A 16077-nucleotide genomic window follows, 5' to 3' on the forward strand; every position below is an offset into this window, starting at 1 on the left:
TCTAGGGTTATTGTTTCATATGATTGTCAAACTATAGAGCTTGCATTGACATGCAAAATAAGAAGATTTAAGAGGATGAATACTTGAAGGGTGAAAAAGCTATCAGAGCTAAAGTGTGTGAAAGCCAAACATAATGGAGGACTGAACAGAGACTTGTAATCAACAAAGTGAGTTGTATTTTGTTATCAAATCAAGCCCTAATGTTACTCTTTAATAATTGTACCAGTTTAGGTAAATCCTCTAGACTAAGGTTGACCTAGCAATAATTTGTAAATCCTTTTACTGGCTGAAATTCCAAGTGAATGATCAAAAGTCCTCTAATAAGGCTCACTCCTAACAAGGTGATTCAAATCCTTTAACTAGGTCACATTTAATAGTGTGCATTGTAACCTTTAACAAGGTTGACCTTTCATATGGCATCACTTTAGAAGAGTGAGAATTAGTAGCATGTTACTGGTGGTTTTTTCCAAATTGGGTTTCCACATAAATCATTGTGTTAAGTGTGTTGTTGAATCTTTTATGTTTCATAGTTATATTTTAGCAAAGTTGATTTGACAGTAACCTACAAGATTAAGTGGTTGCATAATCTAATGGATACATGCATGATGCAAATATTTTATGGATATGGGCTCACTAAGTTGTGAAATTTTTTATTTGTACATCTGGACCTCAGATAACTGATTCACCCCCCCAAGGTATTCTAAATAATTCCAACAAATAAAGCCTTAAACCTCTTAACCCAAAATCACAGAAGGCCTTAGCAACTTCGCAACAATGTGAAACTCTAAATGCACAAACACATTCATTGGTCTAATCACACAATGCAAATGAGTCAAAATTTATCAAATCACCAAACGGTTTAATTTAAAATTTAAAATAAGATATGTCGACCATATAGGGATGACATTGGTAAAATATGAATAGTTGAATCACTAACACCATGTGCCACTACTACGGATATACAAATGCACGCAAAAATACATGATCAAGTGCAATTGCATATAATAACATAGCCAAAGCAATAAATGCATTAAATACCTAATTTAACCATTTTTCAATTATTTAATGAAGCAAGAATGAAGTACATTAACCATAACATTAAATCCACATATAACCAAATCAGAGATATGTCCAAATATTGAATAACTAGATATCATCATAAACATATTGTCATCTCAAAATGAAATCATCATGCAGATATGATAAATTGCACAACATAGTAGTATAGCATATATGATACTGAAATCCAAGTATAATATCTAACCCTCAAGTCATCTCAAATGTAAACAAAACATAAGTAACAAGTATCTCTCGGATCAAAATATAACAAGGTACAAACTACAAACATGAGAGGCGCTACATATTTTTTAGGCAATAAACAAACGATCTTGCATGTAATAAAGGTTTTTATAGCCAAAGATAAGAATGTATCATAGAATAATGCAATCTATAGAGAAATGAAAGAGAAACATGAAAGGATACCAAATTATGCCAACTTCATTATCATGAAATGAATCAAAAAGGGGTAATGGACCCTTTAGAGAAGAAAGGGAAGGAAAATCCAATACATGCCCTAAATGAGAGATTATATTATAATAAAGATGCACAGATGCACTTAAAAACATAAGAAATGTATGCAAGAGAAAATATAAACTTATAAGAGAATATAAGTTCATAAAGGATATTGGAAAAGAGAAGAGAAAAAAATCACATTATACCTTCCTAAGTGGATTCAATTTATACTAGACATATGATTTCAAGCAAACATAAGATTTCACTCAGGATGTTAATCCGCAAGTATTAAAATAAATGAATACACGAAAACATGGCATCATATAAAAGGAAAACAAGTCATCAAAGGGAGAAAAATGGATTTTAAGATATAGATAAGAAGAGATAATAGAGCCTTGACCCCCAAGCGAGGAGACAAGGGAAATGACTATTATGTTACTCACAAAGTAGGACAATGAGCCCCCAAAAGATAGGCTAACAATGTCTCATAGCTAGGAGAAACATAATAGGGACACATACACATAAATTATAATGATCATGAAAAAATACCATATATTCAATATTGCAAGTTATATGAAACATAATACAAGCAATAAATTGAAAAGAAGGATGAAGCATAGATAAAGGTGGTCTCTTAGGGTTAAATAGATGAAGATGTAAAGATAAGTACTCAATGAATGTGTGGTCTTCTATTTCTAAGGCACTTTTAGGAGGAGGATAAACAAAACTAAAAAAAGCCTCATACATAGAAGGGATATTAATTGAATGCATAGAAAGAAGTTGATCATTTAAATGTGTCTCACAAGGAAGGGAATAATCCATGTCCTTATCTAAGGGTTCATCTAAAATAGGAGAATCATCCAAGGAGGGAGTAAAAAAAACATTAGAGGAGGAATCTTCATGAGAAAGAGAGTAGTAAATATTCCTATCCAAGGGCTCATCCCAAATAGTAGCACTATCAAGGTTATGAACACCATGAATCACTAAAGGTTGATCAACATCATCGCTAGGAATATGAGCCTCAACAAAAGATCATATTGAAGCATCATCATATGCATAAAATGGAATGTCTTGAATATCATGAATGAAGCTTGAAAAAAAAGATAACAACCCCATTGAAAGGAAATGTAATCTAAAAATGAACTAGATGCAAAAAAAAAATTTGTATTTTGAAAATGCAATTATATGAAAACAATGCAAAAGGAGATCTTAATACCACCAATGCAAGAAATAGAAAAATTAGATCTAGATACACCAAAATCTTACATACAAAGAGAGATAATTCAATATAAGAGAGATCTCAAGAGACAAATATCTAACTCCTAGAGAGAAGTGGGCAAGATGTTGGGTTCACAAAAATGTTTAGTTTGGTGAAGCTGAGGGAAAAGAAGAGACATTTCCAAAGAGGAATATGTAACTCCAAGAAAGAGGGTAAGAAGGTTGGGTTCACCAAAATATTTAGTTTGGTGAAGCTGAGGCCAAAGAAGAGAGATTGCCAAAATAAGAATATCAAACTCCAGGAAAGAGGATAAGAAGTTGGGTTCACCAAATACTTAGTGGTAAAATGGAAGCCCTTTAAATAGGATGTAGACTTCCACTTTATGAGGACACTAATCCATTCAAATATGTGTGTGAGGGAAAGAGGGGAATTTCTAAGTATGATTCCACTTATGATCCAAATTCGATTAGCTAGGACCCAAAGGAAAAAGGGTGCTAATACTAAATCCGGGTTGTAAAGAGGAATGCAATACAAAGAAATACACTCTCTTAGGCCCTTAATAGATGCTATGTGAATACAATTAGCCCAATTAAGATGTAAATCTAGGGTAGAAATATGAAAGGCTCACCTTGAAATGCATAGAGGAAGATGTATTTAAGCTCAAGAACTTTCAGATCTAAATGGCTCAGACCTAAATGGCCTAAATAAAAAAAAATCATGAATCCAACTCTAATATTGTTGAGCATATTGACAAAACAAGAAACTATGAAGAAAGGTTTTTGGTTGCCCACAAAAAGGGTGTTTGGGATCAAGAACCCTAAAAATCTTTAGTCTAGAGCCCAAGGGAAGCCCTCAAATAAGTGTACACTAGATAAAGTATGCAATCTTGGGTTTTATGGCAACGAACCAAATAACAAGAAATCTAGGTCTTCAGACTTTCTAGGAAGATTACAAGTGCTAACATTGGTTGAGAATGGTAACCATATATTAATGTGACATGAACTAATGATAAAACATTTTGGGTTTTTAATTGGAAAGAGGAATCCAAGAATACCACTTTTAATCCTTCCACTAGGGTTTGTCAAATTGGATACCTAGTTTGTGAAGCAAATACTTAGGTAAAGTTGAAACAAGAAAATCAAAAGTTTTTTGATTTGGGCGACCAAGGAAAAATTGGACCTAAATATCATCTCACATCTAAAGACTCATAGTCGATCCAGAAAAAAGATCCTTGGGAGTCTTAATGGCTTGTTTGTGAAAATGCATAGCATCAACCTTCTAAATATTGGCAAGTTGAACACCTTGTAGAGAAAATAGTGGATACCACCAAAGACTTGATACCATCTCCACCCCGCCAAATCCAAGACTTGATATCTTTCCAAGAATTCCAAATAATTTTGGTGATGAAGTTGTCCTAGATCTAAGATGGGTCCTTTGTACCAAGAAGGGTTTGAAAGCTGATCCCCTTCTAGGATGGTCTGTTAGTAGCAAATCCTGAAGAGATGCAGTTTTGGAGAAGAAAAGTTTAGGCCTCATCCTTAGTTAACGCATGGATAATCCATTTAGCACACAAGTAAAGTCCTTGTTTTTGATTTGAAAGGAGGCTCAACCCTTCAAATTCTTTAAGACAACAATATTCCTCAAAAACTTTGTGGAACTCATGATGATCATCTCCAGAGGCCCAAAGAAAATGTTTGAGGAGATTTTAAAGCTTTGTGTAAGAGTCCTTAGTGTTAGTTTGTGGTGACTAATTAGGGAAGTACTGTATAATTTCCATAATTCCTTGGTGGTGTTCAAGGTCAGGTCGAGTTCTGAGCAGGGGTTTGGGGGCTGTAGGCCGACGTGTTGTAAATATTCTAACCCTAATTTTGTAAATGGAAACAATATTGTATAAAATGGATTAGGGTTAGGGATATCATAAGGTATGATGTGATAATAGTTTCTTGTGGTGGTATTGAGCTATAAGGGATAACCGATTGTAATCAAGTTGTAATCACTGGATATTAAAAATATTGGTCTTGCTATTTGGTGGACATAGCCCATGGACTGGGTGAACCATGTTAAATCTTTGTGTCTTGTGTTCTCTTTTGTGTGCATTATTATTTTATGATATTGGATATATTTGCATGTAATTTTTATTTATGTCTCTTTAAACCCTAACAAGTGGTATCTGAGCATGATTATTTTTAATTATTGTATGCAAGAAAGTCTCATGATTGAGTGGGAGGCTCACAATTGAGCAAGAGTGATGAAAGATGAGGGTAAGCTGAAGGTTGATAAGTTTAATGGGTAGAAATTTTAGTTATGTAAAACATCAATAGAGGACTATCTTTATTAGAAGGATTTATGAAGATCATTGGAAGTAAAATCCAAGAAATTGACTACTATGATAGATGAGGACTGGTCTATTTTGAATAAAAAGGCACTTTGAAGTATTTCTTTATGTTTAACACAATTGGTGGCATTTAATATTACAAAAACAAAGACGATGAAAGAGTTGATGCAAAACCTAGCAAGGTTGTATGAAAATCCCTCTGCTTCAAACAAGGTATTTCTCATGAAGTGTTTATTTAATATGAAGATACCAGAAGGTGGATCTGCTACAAATTATTCAAATGAGTTTAATATGGTGACCATTCAATTATCTTCTATAATATTAATTTTGATGAAGAAATTAGGGCTCCCTTGATTTTGTGTTCTTTGCCTGAAAGTTGGATTGGCTTGGTAATGGTTGCGAGTAATTATGTTTCTGGATCTAATACCCTAAAATTTGATAATGTGATTGGTGTTATTCTAAGTGAGAAAACTCGTAGGAAACACTCAATTGGATCTACATTAAGAAGTGTTCTGAATACACAAAGAAAAGGCATAATGAATGAGAGAGGAAATAATTTTGGAAATTGTGAAAAATCAAGAGAAAAATCAAAAGAGAAGAGGTCTCAGTCAAGAGGACCAAAAGATTGCTGGTACTATGGGAAACTAGGGCATACGAAGAAATATTGTTGAAATCAAAAGAATAATGAAGGAGACAAACAAGAAGGGAACAAGGAGGCAAATGTGGTAATTAATAAATCTAAAGAGGATGTGATTGGAAATATAGAGAAGGCTAGGTGAAGATCGTTTAGTATAATATTGTAGCCGACTTTAGAAGGTAATTATTTGGATTGGTATAAACATGAGAGATCTTGTCATATCCAAGTATGAATGAAATGTATGCAATATGAAGATCATGTGAATTAGAGTTTGAAGGATACAAGTAGTATAAGGAAATGTACTCATCCATTACATTAAGGTGATCATTCTACATCAAAGGAATCTTATTCAAAAAACTGAGTTGCAGAGAAAAGATCATCTACTTGTTCATCCTGATAGGTGCCTTAGTCAAATCCTTTAACAAGGTGGACTTAAAAGTCTTATGAAAAATCTCCTAATTGAGTACACATGTAGTGCCTCTCCCATTTGACTTCTGCAAGTCATCCTGTTGGATGCAACCTTGTTGATCTTTTGTGGTGATGGATCATGAGTGGTCTACACTATTGAGGCATTTGGATTTATGTTTTTGTATCAGCTGCTTTGATTATGCTTTTGACTGATTTATGAGATTATGATGTGATTTATGGTTCACTAAGTTTTGTGCTAGTGGTTACCAAGATCGATGTGGTATCATGAGGTTGTTCCATGATTACCTTGAGATGTGTGCAGAGATTGCACTATGTACTATTACCATGCTACACTGGACTAGGTTCTTGTAGCAGTGGTTTGTCATGTTTATGACTGTGTTTGCTTAATTGTTTTAAGTGCCTTTTCTTGTTGTGTTAACAATAATGATTTAATGCTTAAGTAATTAGAAATGAAATGTTCAGGTTGGATTATTTGGTTATGTGTTGCGGCATTTACCTTGTTATATTTTGATCTGAGAGATATCTGTTACTTATGTGATGTTTTATATTTGAGAGGACCTGAGGGTCAGATGTTATACTTTGATTTCAGTATCATAGATTTTAGACTACTATGTTGTTCAGTTGATCATATTGCATGACAATGCCATTTTGAAATGACAGTGTATTTTTTATGATGATATCTGGTTATCCAGTATTTGGGCATATCACTGATTATATTATGTGATGGATTTAATGCTATGGTTATTTACTCCATTCCTATGTTGTTATGCTTTATGCGAACATGAGTGATGTAAATAGATTATTTTAATATAATTAAATAAATGGCTAAATTAGGTGATTTAATGCATTTATTGCTTTGGCTATGTTATTATATGCAATTGCACTTGATCATGTTGTTTACTGTGTAGGATTTATATCCTTGGCAGTAGCACATGGAGTTAGTGATTCAGCCTTTTATATTTTACCAATGTCATCCTTGTATGGTCGATGTATCCTTATTTTAATTGTTTTATTAAACCTTTTGATGATTATTAAATCCGAACTCATTTGAATTATGTGATTAGACCAGTGAGCGTGTCTATGCATTTAGAGGTTTGCATTGTTGCGAAAGTTATTAAGAAAATTTATGTGTTTTTGGGTTTTCAAGCTTTTTAATCGATTTATTTTAATTTTTGACAACTTTGCAATAGATGAATTCCTATTTCTAGGAATAGCCTGTTTTTGTTTGGGTCGATTCGGGGTTTAACTAGGTTGGCTAGTTAATTGCCATAATCGATTATTCACTTGAAAAGTGAATAAATATCCAAAAAGGAATTTAATTCCTCACTTCTCACTTTTGAATTAGAAAGTTGGAGAGTAAAACCCAAAATCCTCTTCATGAGGATTTACTATTTTGTTCATTGTGGGAGCTATGGGCATGGGATCATCACGAGGTTGAGCTTGTTGGATCTAGCTCGGGGAAACCTTGGATTGCCGCAATTTTCAGCTACTTCTGCGAGATATTTATTTTATGGTTCAGATTCCCATTTTGCCTTTTTGGCTATGAGGTAGGGCTTTCCTATTTTATTGTTTCTGCTTCTATTTTTAGTAGCCGTTTGTTTGGAGGCTGAGAACTAGTGTTCCCCTCTGTTTCTGTATGCTAGTTCTACTCGATTGGGCAGGTACAAACATTTTCCTATTTTTTGGGATGAGGGTTTGGGGTTTTACACCGTTATGCTAGCCATTTTTGCATACGGTGTATGAACTTGATTATTTTTGGATTTTTGGGGTTTTTGTGCCCAAAGGCCAAATGGGTTTTAATTTTGTAGTTTTCCAAATTTTTAGGGTTTTTACCTCATTTTGCGTGCCACCCTATTTTCTCGAGTTTTCTTGGCACAATGTGGGTTGTGGACCTTGATGATCTTTTTGGATATCAGTTAGACCACTATTGCACTTTTATGTTGCATTAGGGTGTGTGTCACATCCATACTCCTGACACTGTGGTTGGTTGAGTGATTTTATACCTAATTCTATGGTTTCTTTTCGATATTTTCTTTTGTTTTGTGGACACTAGGATTCATGTAGAATCCATACTCTTGGATTGAGGCCGATTGAGTGAGTTCATGATGTGTGGTCTTGTTGCATCATTGGGATTCGTGTAGAATCCATACTCCTGGATTGAGGCCGATTGAGTGATTTCATGATATTTGGTTTTATTGGCTTTGGGATTCGTGTTGAATCTTTCCTTCTCATGTTTCTTTTAGTTGGGTGTTATCTTTTGCATTGTGTTCTCATCTTGTCCTTGTTTTATGATCTTCATGATGGTGGTGCCCCACACACGAGTAGGTTCGTGTACATTTATCGAGAGACTTGTGAGGCCCAATCTTTCGTGGTTCTTCTAGAAGTTATGATAATTGGGGTTGGGATGGGAGTACGCATGCCCACGGGCACTTTTTGTAGGATGAGCATGGGTAGGGTAGGGTAGCATATGGAGAGGGCTATTATCTCATAGCCCAACGATCATGATGCCACGAGTATGGTAGAGAGGAGTTTGATTAAGTGATAACTAAAGAAAATGTGTGAATGGTAATAAAACTTAAGATAATAAAATGCTGTGCCGAGCCATTCCATTGAGGGATGCTGAACCCACACAATTCGAGCTTGGGCTTTTCGATGCCAAGTGACTCTCCATGATGTCAGCCCCTACTTAGTAGCCTATTGAGTGTTTGACCAGGATCTGTACTTCTTGCATTGTCATAGGTTCTTGGTTCAACCATCATACTATTTGGCGTGAGTGTTAGCCATGGATGTTGTGCTTTATGTGTGTTTGTGGTTGGATCATTATCTCCATCAGCACAGAGGGTGTGGATCTACGAGTGCCATGTGGTTGGAAGGCGTAGCTACCTACACCACTACTTGGGACCGATGTACAGAGACGGTCTTGTCCTAGTGTGACCATTGCTAGATGTTTTCACTTGATGCTTCGAGTTTCAGAGTATGCTTTCTTATGATTTATGCTTTCATTGGAATGCTTGGATATCATGTTTAGATGATGTTATTTTATTTGATGCATTCCCGTATTATGATGTTTAGCATATGCCTTGATGATGTGTATTGTTGTATTAAATTATCTATTGCTTAATGGTTTAGCATGTTAGATTTTCTTATTATGATGTTCAATGTGTAATAGGTAATGTTATCTACTTTTAGGATTATCTAATGCTTTACTACTAGCATGTTAGATTTCCTTATGCTTATGTTGGTAGCATGTTTAGTAGTGACGTCCCTATTACGACAGTACCAATGATCAGATTGGTGGCTTGGGATGTTACGCATGGGGGATGGCTAGGGCCCATGATGGCCTTATGATGCCATTGACAGTTGGGAGGAACTACATACTTAGTTTGGTTGTTTAGTTATTGCAATGTTATTTCTATACATTGCGATGTTACTTCTGTTCACTACGATGTTGCATTTAGTATGTTCTTTACTTCTTTGGTTTAGATGGTTAGATGTTCCTCTTTCTTGTTGTTTATGCTCTCGAGTGTTCTTTGTTGGATTTACGTGGATCTAGTACTCCTTGGTGTGGAGGTTTTCATGTTTTTATGCTTTTTAGTCTTGTTTTGTGTCGTGTTGATTTGTTTTCTCATGTGGAAATGCATGTCCTCGCGCGAGACCATGCAAGTCCTCACACGGTGCATAGTGAGTCCTCGCACAAGAATGAGAGTCTTTGCGTGAAGCCATGCACTTTCTTGCACATAGTGTTGCAAGGTCTTGCATGAAACTTGAGACCAATGTACTTTCTTGCATGAGAAACAGGGGCTATCTAGGCTTGTCGGATGAAAGTTTGGAAGTTGGTTTTGGACACCCTTTTGGATTTTACACCTTCCTAGTTCCAAAAAGATTTCCTAAGGGGTTTAAAATATATCGTTTAAGTATAAATTGACGTTATACTTAAGATATATTTTAATATATGCGACGAATCTTTTGAGATAGGTTTTAGACCTCTCGGAGATAAGATAAAGATTCTAGGAAATTTCAGGGCTTTAGAAATCCAGACTTAGCCAATTTTCAGGGCTTCAGGATTTTAGACTTAGCCAAATTTTAGGTTTCTGCATTCTACCCCAACTTGGTGTTTTGTTGATGAGTGGTCGTTTCTTGAGGCCTCATCATGTGTGTGGTTGTTGTTGGCTTTTGTTTGCGTGTGTCAGTTTGGTAGTGGCATTTGAAGATTCGTTGGTTGTCAAGATTGTGGTGAAGTCTTCCGTTGCGATCTTTGTGATCCCTGTTTGATGTTGTCATGTGCATTCATACTTGTAAAAAAAAAAATTCTGGCTTGTATTTCATCCTTTTTTCCAAGGATCTCTGGGCGGGGCATTACAACATACTTCATTGTGTTGTATAAATCCTTTTACAAGGTGGACCTAATAGTCTTTATTGCTCCTAATAAAGAAGATCATCAGAAGTGGTCATTTGTAAGCCTTAACAGGCCAACTTTATACTGCAATACTAAAGCTTGTGGGTATCATCCCCACCCCAATTTTACTTTCTATTTGGAAGGTTTCTGGATTACCAAATACTGTGTCAAGTGTTATGAATGGTTTATTACTTTCAAAGCTTTCATGCATACAATCATATCAAATTAGTTTATAAAGGATTAATTGGTGAATTGAAGTAAAAGTTGTATTGGTTCTTGATTCACCCCCCCCTCTCAGTCACCTAGCCTTCTCTACATTTCCAAAAATTGGTATTAGAGCATTTGGTTCTCATATCAAAAGTCTAGTAGCTTGAGAAAAGATCAGAGGCAATGAAAGTGTACAGACTAGAGAAAGCCATTGAAAATGAAAACTTAGATCTACAGATGGCCATGGATCAATTCAAGAAAGTGAAGGAACGACTCTCTAAATCCCTGCAAAGAAGGAAAGAAAGAGTAACACATATAAATGACAATCTCTACATAGAAGAAAGACTTGAAGACATTTGTCAAGACATAAATTTAGATGAAGTTGATGCAACAATTAAAGACTTACTTGAAAAGAATCTCACTTTACATGAAGAAGTTAGAAAAATGAAAAGAGAATAAGAAATTCAGCCAGTCAGAATGTGTGAAGACATGGAACAAAAGGACATAGCAAAAGAAGAGAAAATATTGTTAATTGAAAAGATAGAAGAAAATGATAATGAAATTCAATGCCTATCTCTTTAGCAAGCAGATTTCATAAATCAAATCAATTATGCAAATCAAGAGCTTATCAACTTAAGGACAAATAATGCAAGATTGCAGAATGATCTCAACATAGAAAGAAAAACCAATGAAAGGATGATGAAATCTCAAGAAATCATGAATCAACTAGATAAGTAAACTCAATTTAGACACAAAGGCAAAGCTGGATTAGGCTATACAGATGAAGGTGAATCACCACAATAAGGAGCCCATAAGAACAAAAAGGCCTACATGTAATCATTGTGGAAAGACAAGGCATACATATAATAAGTGTTGGAGCAATGGTAAAATAAAGTTTAGTGGAAAATGTTATTTTTGTAACAAGAAAGGTCATAGAGAAAGTGAATGTACAAAGAAAACCAAGTTTGAAGGAAAATGTTTCAAATGCAACAAACAAGGGCAAAAATCTTTAGATTGCAAAATGAAAAAATGGAACCCAACAGAACAAATTGTGAAAGCTATACTTGGTTGGGATTATAATAAATGGTAAAGATGTCACTTGTGTGGTGAGCATATACACATTGGAGAAAATTGCATAAGAACCCACATGAGGAAGAGAGACCCTACAAAGATATGTTTTGTATGCAAAGAACTTGGTCATCTAGCCAAGAACTGTATGAACTAAACTATAGTTAAAGATGAAAAGAAAAAAGGCTAACAATATTAGAAGTCAAATGAGGTAACAATGGGTAAAGAAATCTCTAGAGAATGCAAGTCAAATTCATGAGAGCATTGACACCCAAGTCAATGAATTGGGTGATTCATCCATTTCAAGCTAATTATCCATGGAGGTTATTGGAAATATAATTTAGAGAAACATCTTATATCAGTTCCAGTTAGCAAGTAAGAAGATCCAAATAAGCATTTTAGATGCATTAGGATCACTAAGTTGAATGCCATTTTGAATCAGTACCTCAAACCTTATCGAGCAAAGTTGAGTTGCATGACTTAACCGAGTGAAGTTGAGCACAAGTTAGTTCTAATCGAGCTTTACCAAGTTTAGAGACCTAACTAAGCATGAATGTAGATGACGTTTACCAAGTTGAAGACTAAAGCTATTATCCAAGCATGTCACATATATCGAGTTAAACATGCTCTCACCGAGTTGTTCATAGTACGATGCATTTATGGAAACTTAAAGACAAATTTTGAATAAAGGAAGAATTGAATGATTTCATTCTTCACCTTGAATTCAAGAGAAAATAGAGTAGAGAAACCTTGAGCCCCTGAGCAATTCAAAGTGAATTTGTCAAGGATTATCCTTCTGTCACTGAGCATTAATGGCATCCTCAACTAGGAACAAGGTTAAGAAGGAATTTGATATGTTAGTGAGGAATGTTGTTCCTGTAGACTTGAAGGTCAAGCTTTGTCCTATGATTGTAGAGGAATTGGACCCATTCGGTGAACATTCACAAATTCCACCAAAGGTACTATTAATTAATGATGCCATATCTTTTTATAATTGTTCAATTCAAGAATTAGGAACTCTAGAGTTGAGTTAAGCACATGAGGCATTGCGTGTGGACAGAAGCCTCAAAGCTAAGAACAAATGCTTGGAAGTGAAGGGTTTAAACCATATTTTGCATATGCCAAAGAATTTTCAAATCAAGTGGATTATGTTCATCTTGAGACATGTTTATGATATACAATTTTGGCTCAATCAATCCATCAATATCATGAAGAAGATGATTTATAGGGTTACCAGGTTTCCCATGCTTGATAAATTTAAGATGACTAAAACCCTAGGTCAGGTTGAGCTAGCAAAGAAGACTCTCACCAAGTGGGATGGTAGATGAATGAAGCTAAATGGAGTCACTAACATAGAAATTAAATTTGGTATGCATGTGATTACACATAAGATATACATTTCCAGTTGACCAAAAACTATAACATGTGAAGCTATGGACTTGGCTTTCAAGGTGGTCAAAAATAATATTTCTTTTGACCTCACAGAGTTGTAGCTAAACCAGTTGAGAAAAAACATGGAAAGCATCTAGGAATCAAAGACAAATCCATGTAAGTTTGGTTCACTTTTAGTCTACTTATTCTTTTATGTTCATAAATTTTTTCCTTCCAAGGGCAATGTAGTATGGAAGAAGGACCAACCCATTGTGTATCAGATTAATGAATTCATAACTAAAATGGGAGACACTTTGAGGGCATCATGGATGCATATTTTGAAACTTTCAAGGAAAAGTAGATTTAGAATTCCTAAGTAACTAGTGGATGACTATGAACAAGACATATGTTTCCTTGTAGACTATGATAGGGTATATATTCAGGTAGTTAGACCTAGAGTTGCATGGGTAAGACCTCTTGGCTATGAGGTGAATATTGATGATACTAAGGACATCATTGAGGCTCTTGTCAATGAGCCCATGAACCCAAAAGCACCTTATTTTAGAACCTTCAAAGATGCTAAAACCAAAATTTCACTTAAAATCAAGATTCCAAATTCAGAAGAGAGGAAGGAAAAAGGTAGAAAATATTAAGAAGGAGAATGTGAAGTTTGGTTCCCCTCTTCTCCTCATAGAAGGTAAGGGTGATGGCATTGAAGAAGAAACAAAGGAAATTGATGAAGAAGAAGTAGAGGAACATGAAGAAGAAGAAGAAACAAAAGAAGAGCCACCTAAGAAAAAGGGAAAGTCTACATCAAGGAGAGTCACAAGGTCAACTCTTGCTTTTACCATCAACAAACCCACTAGATCAAGAAAGAAGCTCAGACTTGCAGATGAAGAAGAAGAGCAACCGATATCATTCAAAAGGTCTACTCCAAATTTTTAAGAAAGACTGAAGTGACTTAAAGAAGGTGGAAGTATGATAGATTTTAAGTTTCTTAAGTATGAAAATAGAAATAAAGAGGAGCATATTCAAATAGAAGAAGCCTTAGTGGCAAAGATGGAAAAATGGAAATACTCTCCAAGTGAATTAAGAACTCAAGTTCATGATATTCTACTTAAGGCAGTTTTACATCATTGGGATAATGAAATAATGGTTGCCAAGGATATCCATGATCAAACCTTGAGGGAGATAATGCCAAACCTATAAGACAAAGAAGTGAAGGAGGCATTGAAAAAGCAAGAACAAATGTGTACTCCTAAGTTCAATGCATTCTTAATTTTGTCTTATGATATTGAATTTGTGGTACAATCCAATACAAATGCATGGAAAAATGTTTATGGATTGAATGTTTTAAAGGAAACCGAGGAAGTAGTTCAAATAGATGATGTGAATGATGATGAAGAGGATAGGGAAGATCAAATAGTAAGTGAGGATCTACCTAAAATATAGAATATTGAAGATTCAGATCCAGAAAAGATTGCAATAGAGGTAATGGTATCCCTCCCCAATTCTTTGAGCAAAACATTGATAACATCAAGTTTAGAGAAGAAAACATCTGGGTCTCAGACCATTGGGTTAACTACTATTCAACCAAGTACTTAATTGACTATTAGATATGTCTTACCAAGTTCAGAGATGAGTACTGTTACCACTAATTCATCTACTGAGCTATAGGCTCCACTTATCTTAGGATTGAGTCAGACCAAGTTACAACAAGGTACTATAAGTATTCCTACAACTGTTGTTGTTTCTCCAATTAGTCATGTTGTTACTGTTGCAAGTGATTCCACATTAAGTGCAATGACAATTGAAGTCAATCCTCAACTAAGCACTAAAGATATGGGTAAAGGTAAGGAAATCATTCACCTATTCCAAAGGCTAAAGGGAAAGAGATAGAAGTTTCCATTGATGAAATTGATCTGGATGAAGACATAGTAATTCCAGATTGGGATCTCTCCAATCTTACTCCTGATTAAATGGACACTCTTGGAGAACTTTGGAAGAAAAGAGCCAACCAATAGAATATTAGAGTACGAAAGAAGTAAAGAAATCAAGTGTTGGAAGATATCAAAGGTATATTTACTGATGCACTGAGTATTGAATTTGATGAAAAGAACTTTATTTTGGACCAACTTGTTGACATAGTCCACAAGTTCAATGAAGATTTGAATGGTCAAGAGAAACTACTGCAGAGGGAAGAGAGAAAAATTGAGAATAAGGTTTTGGATAATGTGGCATAGAATATTTCTATAGATCAAGTGGAACTGTCCACTATTCTTATTTCTTTTGAAAGCATTGTAAATAATGTTGTTTCCTTGTTTGTAAAATTAAGCGACACCACAAATTTTACCAAGGAAATTAGAGACAAGTTGTCAAAGACCAATACTAATATGAAGACAAGTGCAAGCTAGTTGTCACTTGACCCTAGTACTAGCTCAACACATTTTTTCAAGATTAGTTATTTGACCAACTTGCAGGCAGAGTTATTGAGATAACTAGAAGAAGCAAGAATTAGAGCTACACTATAAAAAATTTAGAGTTTGATAATTCCACACATGGATGTAATGTAGAAACATATTATTCATGCAAAGACATTAATCCATGACACAAATTATTCTATTATTGATCATATGATGGAGTTATTAGCTGAAGTTCAGATAGGTTTACATACTTCTAAAGTTTTGCAAGAAAATTGGGACAAAACCATCTCTCTAATTTTGAAGATACATAGTGATTCCCTTTCACATTTCGGTATTACCTTGTAAATATGAATTTTTGCCATTTGTGTCAAAAACTAGAGGGAAATATAGCATGTGAGGAATCGAGGGGGGAAATATCATTATATATAACATCTATGTATATAGAAAAGCTACAAAAACAATTTTGAAAAATAAAAAAAT

The sequence above is a fragment of the Cupressus sempervirens genome, chromosome 11 (genome assembly GCF_028749045.1).
Source record: "Cupressus sempervirens isolate cs-2001-9-10 chromosome 11, ASM2874904v1, whole genome shotgun sequence".
NCBI classification, from domain to species: Eukaryota; Viridiplantae; Streptophyta; class Pinopsida; order Cupressales; family Cupressaceae; genus Cupressus; species Cupressus sempervirens.